The sequence below is a fragment of the Ascaphus truei genome, unplaced genomic scaffold, assembly GCF_040206685.1.
Source record: "Ascaphus truei isolate aAscTru1 unplaced genomic scaffold, aAscTru1.hap1 HAP1_SCAFFOLD_699, whole genome shotgun sequence".
In the NCBI taxonomy this organism is placed as follows: Eukaryota; Metazoa; Chordata; class Amphibia; order Anura; family Ascaphidae; genus Ascaphus; species Ascaphus truei.
This window is the reverse complement of record NW_027457033.1, coordinates 55,001-66,550: the sequence shown is the minus strand read 5'-3', so window position 1 is coordinate 66,550 and position 11,550 is coordinate 55,001. Positions and strand designations below refer to the sequence as shown.

The 11,550-nt window shown below is 46.7% G+C and overlaps 1 protein-coding gene across 2 annotated transcripts in view; it reads left to right on the top strand.

Moving 5' to 3' along the window:
* Window positions 1-1,140: 1,140 nt before the first annotated feature.
* LOC142485990 (uncharacterized) overlaps window positions 1,141-11,550 on the top strand; it is a 47,568-nt gene continuing 37,158 nt past the window's right edge. The window contains exon 1 of one of the 2 annotated variants that reach the window (XM_075584648.1): window positions 1,141-1,223. The gene's annotated coding sequence lies outside the window, so the exon portion shown is untranslated. The remainder of the gene's footprint in view (window positions 1,224-11,550) is intronic. The other variant, XM_075584649.1, reaches the window with a different exon arrangement.

The following is an 11,550-nucleotide window of genomic DNA, read 5'->3' as shown; positions in this document are numbered from 1 at the left end:
AAGGATAGTATTATTACATAGCACTGACAGTGACGGCGGCGCTGTACATACAGGGATAAGGATAGTATTATTACATAGCAGTGACAGTGACGGCGGCGCTGTACATACAGGGATAAGGATAGTATTATTACATAGCAGTGACAGTGGCGCTGTACACACAGGGATAAGGATAGTATTATTACATAGCAGTGACAGTGATGGCGGCGCTGTACATACAGGGATAAGGGTAGTATTATTACATAGCAGTGACAGTGACGGCGGCGCTGTACATACAGGGATAAGGATAGTATTACATAGCAGTGACAGTGACGGCGGCGCTGTACATACAGGGATAAGGATAGTATTATTACATAGCAGTGACAGTGACGGCGGCGCTGTACATACAGGGATAAGGATAGTATTATTACATAGCAGTGACAGTGGCGCTGTACACACAGGGATAAGGATAGTATTAATACGTAGCAGTGACAGTAACGGCGGCGCTGTACATACAGGGATAAGGATAGTATTATTACACAGCAGTGACAGTGACAGTGGCGCTGTACATACAGGGATAAGGATAGTATTATTACATAGCAGTGACAGTGGCGCTGTACATACAGGGATAAGGATAGTATTATTACATAGCAGTGACAGTGATGGCGGCGCTGTACATACAGGGATAAGGATAGTATTATTACATAGCACTGACAGTGACGGCGGCGCTGTACATACAGGGATAAGGATAGTATTATTACATAGCACTGACAGTGACGGCGGCGCTGTACATACAGGGATAAGGATAGTATTATTACATAGCAGTGACAGTGACGGCGGCGCTGTACATACAGGGATAAGGATAGTATTATTACATAGTACTGACAGTGACGGCGGCGCTGTACATACAGGGATAAGGATAGTATTATTACATAGCAGTGACAGTGACGGCGGCGCTGTACATACAGGGATAAGGATAGTGTTATTACATACAGGGATAAGGATAGTATATATAAGAACACACACACACTATACACACTATACACACTATACACACTATACACACCTTACACACTATACACACTATACACACATACATATTCACACTGCACTACAACTCCCAGAATGCTTTGCAGGAAGTACTGACAGCCCCGCCCTATATACACAGAAATCACTTCCAGGTCAGGAGGAAACTGCAGCACAGGAGACTCTGGCATGTACTGACTTTCACACACACTCACACACAGGTATGTACTGACTCTCAAACACACTCACTCAGGGGATGTACTGACTCTCTCACTCAGGTATGTACTGACTCACACACACTCACTCACTCAGGTATGTACTGACTCACACACTCACTCAGGTATGTACTGACTCACACACACTCACTCAGGTATGTACCGACTCACACACACACTCAGGTATGTACTGACACACACACACTCACTCAGGTATGTACTGACTCACACACACTCAGGCATGTACTGACTCTCACACACACTCACTCAGGTATGTACCGACTCACACACTCACTCAGGTATGTACTGACTCTCACACACTCTCACTGAGGTATGTACTGACTCACACACACTCACTCAGGTATGTACTGACTCACACACACTCAGGCATGTACTGACTCACACACTCACTCAGGTATGTACTGACTCTCACACACACTCACTCAGGTATGTACTGACTCTCACACACACTCACTCAGGTATGTACTGACTCACACACACTCACTCAGGTATGTACTGACTCACACACACACTCTCAGGTATGTACTGACTCACACACTCACTCAGGTATGTACTGACTCTCACACACACTCACTCAGGTATGTACTGACTCTCACACACACTCAGGCATGTACTGACTCTCACACACACTCACTCAGGTATGTACTGACTCACACACTCACTCAGGTATGTACTGACTCACACACTCACTCAGGTATGTACTGACTCTCACACACACTCACTCAGGTATGTACGGACTCTCACACACACTCAGGCATGTACTGACTCTCACACACACTCACTCAGGTATGTACTGACTCACACACTCACTCAGGTATGTACTGACTCTCACACACTCTCACTCAGGTATGTACTGACTCACACACACTCACTCAGGTATGTACTGACTCTCACAAACACTCACTCAGGTATGTACTGACGCTCACACACACTCACTCAGGTATGTACTGACTCTCACACACACTTAAGGCATGTACTGACTCTCACACACATACACTCAGGTATGTACTGACTCACACACACACTCACTCAGGTATGTACTGACTCTCACACACACACTCACTCAGGTATGTACTGACTCTCACACACACTCACTCAGGTATGTACTGACTCTCACACACACTCAGGCATGTACTGACTCTCACACACACACACACACACACACACTCAGGTATGTACTGACTCTCACACACACTCACTCAGGTATGTACTCACTCACACACACACTCACTCAGGTATGTACTGACTCACACACACTCACCCAGGTATGTACTGACTCACACACTCACTCAGGTATGTACTGACTCACACACTCACTCAGGTATGTACTGACTCACACACACACACTCAGGTATGTACTGACTCTCACACATTCTCACTCAGGTATGTACTGACTCTCACACATTCTCACTCAGGTATGTACTGACTCTCACACATTCTCACTCAGGTATGTACTGACTCACACACACTCACTCAGGTATGTACTGACTCACACACTCACTCAGGTATGTACTGACTCACACACTCACTCAGGTATGTACTGGCTCTCACACACTCTCACTCAGGTATGTACTGACTCACACACACACTCACTCAGGTATGTACTGACACACACACACACACACACACTCACTCACGTATGGACTGACTCACACACTCACTCAGGTATGTACTGACTCACACACGCACTCAGGTATGTACTGACTCTCACACACACTCAGGCATGTACTGACTCTCACACACACTCACTCAGGTATGTACTGACTCACACACTCACTCAGGTATGTACTGACTCACACACTCACTCAGGTATGTACTGACTCTCACACACACTCACTCAGGTATGTACTGACTCTCACACACACTCAGGCATGTACTGACTCTCACACACACACACACTCAGGTATGTACTGACTCTCACACACACTCACTCAGGTATGTACTCACTCACACACACACTCACTCAGGTATGTACTGACTCACACACTCACTCAGGTATGTACTGACTCTCACACACACTCACTCAGGTATGTACTGACTCTCACACACACTCAGGCATGTACTGACTCTCACACACACACACACTCAGGCATGTACTGACTCTCACACACACTCACCCAGGTATGTACTGACTCACACACACACTCACTCAGGTACGTACTGACTCACACACACACTCACTCAGGTATGTACTGACTCACACACACACACTCACTCAGGTATGTACTGACTCACACACTCACTCAGGTATGTACTGATTCACACACTCACTCAGGTATGTATTGACACACACACTCAGGTATATACTGGCTCACACACTCACTCGGGTATGTACCGACTCACACACTCACTCAGGTATGTACTGACTCACACACTCACTCAGGTATGTACTGACTCACACACACTCCCTCAGGTATGTACTGACTCACACATACTCACTCAGGTATGTACTGACTCACACACTCACTCAGGTATATACTGACTCTCACACACACACTCACTCTGGTATGTACTGACTCTCACATACACACACTCACTCAGGTATGTACTGACTCTCACACACACACTCACTCTGGTATGTACTGACTCTCACACACACTCACTCAGGTATGTACTGACTCACACACACACTCACCCAGGTATGTACTGACTCACACACACACTCACTCAGGTACATACTGACTCACACACACACTCACTCAGGTATGTACTGACTCACACACACACACACTCATTCAGGTATGTACTGACTCACACACTCACTCAGGTATGTACTGATTCACACACTCACTCAGGTATGTATTGACTCACACACTCAGGTATATACTGGCTCACACACTCACTCGGGTATGTACTGACTCACACACTCACTCAGGTATGTACTGACTCACACACTCACTCAGGTATGTACTGACTCACACACACACACACTCACTCAGGTATGTACTGACTCACACACACTCACTCAGGTATGTGCTGACTCACACACACACACTCACTCACTCACTCAGGTATGTACTGACACACACTCACCCAGGTATGTTCTGACACATTCACTCAGGTATGTACTGACACACACTCACTCAGGTATGCACTGACACACACACACACACTCAGGTATGTACTGACTCACACACTCACTCAGGAATGTACTGATTCACACACTCACTCAGGTATGTATTGACTCACACACTCACTCAGGTATGTATTGACTCACACACTCAGGTATATACTGGCTCACACACTCACTCGGGTATGTACTGACTCACACACTCACTCAGATATGTACTGACTCACACACTCACTCGGGTATGTACTGACTCACACACTCACTCAGGTATGTACTGACTCACACACACTCACTCAGGTATGTGCTGACTCACACACACACACGCACTCAGGTATGTACTGACACACACTCACCCAGGTATGTTCTGACACATTCACTCAGGTATGTACTGACACACACTCACTCAGGTATGTACTGACACATTCACTCAGGTATGCACTGACACACACTCACTCAGGTATGTACTCACACACACACACTCAGGTATGTACTGACTCACACACTCACTCAGGTATGTACTGACTCACACACACACTCACTCAGGTATGTGCTGACTCACACACACACACACTCACTCAGGTATGTACTGACACACACTCACTCAGGTATGTACTGACACACTCACTCAGGCATGTACTGACACACACTCACTCAGGTATGTACTGACACACACTCACTCAGGTATGTACTCACATACACACACACACACACACACACACACACACACACACACACACACACACACACACACACACACACACACACACACACACACACACTCAGGTATGTACTGATTTACACACACACTCACTCATGCATGTACTGACACACACACACACTCACTCAGGTATGTACACACTCACACTCACTCAGGTATGTACTCACACACACACTCAGGTATGTACTGACTCACACACTCACTCAGGTATGTACTGACTCACACACTCACTCAGGTATGTACTGACTCACACACTCACTCAGGTATGTGCTTACACACACTCACTTAGGTATGTACTGACACACACTCACTCAGGCATGTACTGACACACACTCACTCAGGCATGTACTGACACACACTCACTCAGGTATGTACTGACACACACTCACTCAGGTATGTACTGACACTCACTCACTCAGGTATGTACTCACACACACTCACTCAGGTATGTACTCACACACACTCACTCAGGTATGTACACACACTCACTCAGGTATGTACTGACACTCACTCAGGTATGTACTCACGCACACACACTCAGGTATGTACTGATTCACACACTCACTCAGGTATGTACTGACTCACACACACTCACTCAGGTATGTGCTGACTCACACACACTCACTCCGGTATGTACTGACTCACACACACACTCACTCAGGTATGTACTGACTCACACACTCACTCGGGTATGTACTGACTCACACACTCACTCAGGTATGTACTGACTCTCACACACACACACACACACACACTCACTCAGGTATGTACTGACTCACACACACTCACTCAGGTATGTACGGACTCACACTCACTCACTCAGGTATGTACTGACTCACACACACACACTCACTCATTCAGGTATGTACTGACACACACTCACTCGCTCAGGTATGTACTGACTCACACACACACTCACTCAGGTATGTACTGACTCACACACACACACTCACTCAGGTATGTACTGACTCACACACTCACTCAGGTATGTACGGACTCACACTCACTCAGGTATGTACTGACTCACACACACTCACTCAGGTATGTATGGACTCACACTCACACACACACACTCACTCAGGTATGTACTCACACACATACAGTACACACACACACACACACACACACACACACACACACACACACACACACACACACACACACACACACACACACACACACACACTCAGGTATGTACTGATTTACACACACACACTCACTCATGTATGTACTGACACACACACACTCACTCAGGTATGTACTCACACACACACTCACTCAAGTATGCACTGACTCACACACTCACTCAGGTATGTACTGACTCACACACTCACTCAGGTATGTGCTTACACACACTCACTTAGGTATGTACTGACACACACTCACTCAGGCATGTACTGACACTCACTCAGGTATGTACTCACACACACACACACTCACTCAGGAATGTACTCACACACTCACTCAGGTATGTACTCACACACACACTCACTCAGATATGTACTCACACTCACTTAGGTATGTACTCACATTCAGCCAGGTATGTACTCACACACACTCACTCAGGCATGTACACACACTCACTCAGGTATGTTCTGACACACTCACTCAGGCAGGTACTGACACACACTCACTCGGGTATGTACTGGCACACACTCACACAGGTATGTACTCACACACACTCACTCAGGTATGTACTGACACACTCACTCAGGTATGTACTCACACACACTCACTCAGGCATGTACACACACTCACTCAGGTATGTACTCACACACACTCACTCAGGTATGTACACACACACACACACACACTCACTCAGGTATGTACTGACTCACACACTCACTCAGGTATGTGCTGACACACACACACCCACCCACTCTGGTATGTACTGACTCGCACGCATCCACCCACTCTGGTATGTACTGACTCTCACGCACACACTCACTCTGGTATGTACTGACTCTCACGCACACACTCTGGTATGTACTGACTCTCACGCACACACAGTCTGGTATGTACTGACTCTCATGCACACACTCACTCTGGTATGTACTGACTCACACACACACTCACTCAGGTATGTACTGACACACACACACTCACTCAGGTATGTACTGACTCACACACTCACTCAGGTATGTATTGACTCACACACTCAGGTATATACTGGCTCACACACTCACTCGGGTATGTACTGACTCACACACTCACTCAGATATGTACTGACTCACACACTCACTTGGGTATGTACTGACTCACACACTCACTCAGGTATGTACTGACTCACACACACTCACTCAGGTATGTGCTGACTCACACACACACACGCACTCAGGTATGTACTGACACACACTCACCCAGGTATGTTCTGACACATTCACTCAGGTATGTACTGACACACACTCACTCAGGTATGTACTGACACATTCACTCAGGTATGCACTGACACACACTCACTCAGGTATGTACTCACACACACACACACTCAGGTATGTACTGACTCACACACTCACTCAGGTATGTACTGACTCACACACACACTCACTCAGGTATGTGCTGACTCACACACACACACACTCACTCAGGTATGTACTGACACACACTCACTCAGGTATGTACTGACACACTCACTCAGGCATGTACTGACACACACTCACTCAGGTATGTACTGACACACACTCACTCAGGTATGTACTCACACACATACACACACACACACACACACACACACACTCAGGTATGTACTGATTTACACACACACTCACTCATGCATGTACTGACACACACACACACTCACTCAGGTATGTACACACTCACACTCACTCAGGTATGTACTCACACACACACTCAGGTATGTACTGACTCACACACTCACTCAGGTATGTACTGACTCACACACTCACTCAGGTATGTACTGACTCACACACTCACTCAGGTATGTGCTTACACACACTCACTTAGGTATGTACTGACACACACTCACTCAGGCATGTACTGACACACACTCACTCAGGTATGTACTGACACACACTCACTCAGGTATGTACTCACACACATACACACACACACACACACACACTCAGGTATGTACTGATTTACACACACACTCACTCATGCATGTACTGACACACACACACACTCACTCAGGTATGTACACACTCACACTCACTCAGGTATGTACTCACACACACACTCAGGTATGTACTGACACACACACTCACTCAGGTATGTACTGACTCACACACTCACTCAGGTATGTACTGACTCACACACTCACTCAGGTATGTGCTTACACACACTCACTTAGGTACGTACTGACACACACTCACTCAGGCATGTACTGACACACACTCACTCAGGCATGTACTGACACACACTCACTCAGTTATGTACTGACACACACTCACTCAGGTATGTACTGACACTCACTCACTCAGGTATGTACTCACACACACTCACTCAGGTATGTACTCACACACACTCACTCAGGTATGTACACACACTCACTCAGGTATGTACTGACACTCACTCAGGTATGTACTCACGCACACACACTCAGGTATGTACTGATTCACACACTCACTCAGGTATGTACTGACTCACACACACTCACTCAGGTATGTGCTGACTCACACACACTCACTCCGGTATGTACTGACTCACACACACACTCACTCAGGTATGTACTGACTCACACACTCACTCAGGTATGTACTGACTCACACACTCACTCGGGTATGTACTGACTCACACACTCACTCAGGTATGTACTGACTCTCTCACACACACACACACACACACACACACACACACACACACACACACACTCACTCAGGTATGTACTGACTCACACACACTCACTCAGGTATGTACGGACTCACACTCACTCACTCAGGTATGTACTGACTCACACACACACTCACTCATTCAGGTATGTACTGACACACACTCACTCGCTCAGGTATGTACTGACTCACACACACACTCACTCAGGTATGTACTGACTCACACACACACTCACTCAGGTATGTACTGACTCACACACTCACTCAGGTATGTACGGACTCACACTCACTCAGGTATGTACTGACTCACACACACTCACTCAGGTATGTATGGACTCACACTCACACACACTCACTCAGGTATGTACTCACACACATACAGTACACACACACACACACACACACACACACACACACACACACACACACACACTCAGGTATGTACTGATTTACACACACACTCACTCATGTATGTACTGACACACACACACTCACTCAGGTATGTACTCACACACACACTCACTCAAGTATGCACTGACTCACACACTCACTCAGGTATGTACTGACTCACACACTCACTCAGGTATGTGCTTACACACACTCACTTAGGTATGTACTGACACACACTCACTCAGGCATGTACTGACACTCACTCAGGTATGTACTCACACACACACACTCACTCAGGAATGTACTCACACACTCACTCATGTATGTACTCACACACACACTCACTCAGATATGTACTCACACTCACTTAGGTATGTACTCACATTCCGCCAGGTATGTACTCACACACACTCACTCAGGCATGTACACACACTCACTCAGGTATGTTCTGACACACTCACTCAGGCAGGTACTGACACACACACACTCGGGTATGTACTGGCACACACTCACACAGGTATGTACTCACACACACTCACTCAGGTATGTACTCACACACACTCACTCAGGCATGTACACACACTCACTCAGGTATGTACTCACACACACTCACTCAGGTATGTACACACACACACACACACACACACTCACTCAGGTATGTACTGACTCACACACTCACTCAGGTATGTGCTGACACACACACACCCACCCACTCTGGTATGTACTGACTCGCACGCATCCACCCACTCTGGTATGTACTGACTCTCACGCACACACTCACTCTGGTATGTACTGACTCTCACGCACACACTCTGGTATGTACTGACTCTCACGCACACACAGTCTGGTATGTACTGACTCTCATGCACACACTCACTCTGGTATGTACTGACTCACACACACACTCACTCAGGTATGTACTGACACACACACACTCACTCAGGTATGTACTGACTCACACACACACACTCACGCAGGTATGTACTGACTAACACACACATTCACTCAGGTATGTACTGACTCACACACACACACTCACTCAGGTATGTACTGACTCACACTCGCTCGGGTATGTACTGACACACTCACTCGTGTATGTACTGACACACACACTCACTTGGGTATGTACTGACACACACACTCACTCGGGTATGTACTGCCACACACTCACTCAGGTATGTACTGACTCACACACACACTCACTAAGTATGCACTCTCACACACTCAGATATGTACTGACTCACACACACACTCACTCAGGTATGTACTGACTAACACACACTCTCTCAGGTATGTACTGACTCACACGCACACTCACTCAGGTATGTACTGACTCACACATACACACACACTCACTCAGGTATGTACTGACTCACACATACACACTCACTCAGGTATGTACTGACTCACACTCACTCACTCATGTACTGACTCACACACTCACTCAGGTATGTACAGACTCTCACACACACACTCACTCAGGTATGTACGGACACACACTCACTCGGGTATGTACTGACACACTCACTCAGGTATGTACTGACACACACTCACTCGGGTATGTACTGACACACACTCACTCGGGTATGTACTGACACACTCACTCAGGTATGTACTGACACACACTCACTCAGGTATGTACTGACACACACTCACTCAGGTATGTACTGACACACACTCACTCAGGTATGTACTGACACACACTCACTCAGGTATGTACTCACACACACTCACTCAGGTATGTACTCACACACTCACTCACTCAGGTATGTACTCACACACACACACACACACTCACTCAGGTATGTACTCACACACACTCACTCATGTATGTACAGACTCACACACACACTCACTCAGGTATGTACTCACACACTCACTCAGGTATGTACTGACTCACACACTCACTCAGATATGTACTGACACACACACACACACACACACACACACACACACACACTCACACACTCATGTACTGACTCACACACTCACTCAGGTATGTACTGACTCACACACTCACTCAGGTATGTACTGACTCACACACTAACTCAGGTATGTGCTGACTCACACACTCACTCAGGTATGTGCTGACTCACACACACTCACTCAGGTATGTGCTGACACACACTCACTCATGTACTAACACACACTCACTCAGGTATGTACTCACACACTCACTCGGGTATGTACTGACACACTCACACTCACTCAGGTATGTACTGACACACACACACACACACACACACACACACACACACACACACACTCATGTACTGACTCACACACTCACTCAGGTATGTACTGACTCACACACTCACTCAGGTATGTACTCACACACACTCACTC